The sequence below is a fragment of the Alligator sinensis genome, unplaced genomic scaffold, assembly GCF_000455745.1.
Source record: "Alligator sinensis unplaced genomic scaffold, ASM45574v1 scaffold134_1, whole genome shotgun sequence".
Classification (NCBI taxonomy): domain Eukaryota; kingdom Metazoa; phylum Chordata; order Crocodylia; family Alligatoridae; genus Alligator; species Alligator sinensis.
Genome location: NW_005841920.1, coordinates 3,651,977 through 3,652,295, shown reverse-complemented (window position 1 = coordinate 3,652,295; position 319 = coordinate 3,651,977).

Sequence of the window (319 nt, the reverse complement as noted above, 5' to 3'; positions counted from 1 at the left end):
CGGCTGCAGCACCTAGTACCGCGCCCGGCCCCGCCCGCCGGGAGAGGACCTCCCCCCGCCCGGACCGACCTGCCCTGCCCGGGGTGGGGCTGCCCGGGGCTTTTCAGAGATGGCGGGGGAGGGGAAGAAAGAGGGGCCATGTATTCTCCTGCCCTCGTGAGCAGCCGAGATCACACGTGACATGTCTGAGGTGGAAACTCACCCGCTGTAAGGGCAGGTCCAACGCCTAGGGCGCCAATATTTGGCGGACACCGAAATTATATGCAGAACAAAATAACAGGAACATCATTCTAAATGACAGCTGTGGCCGGCCACAGCT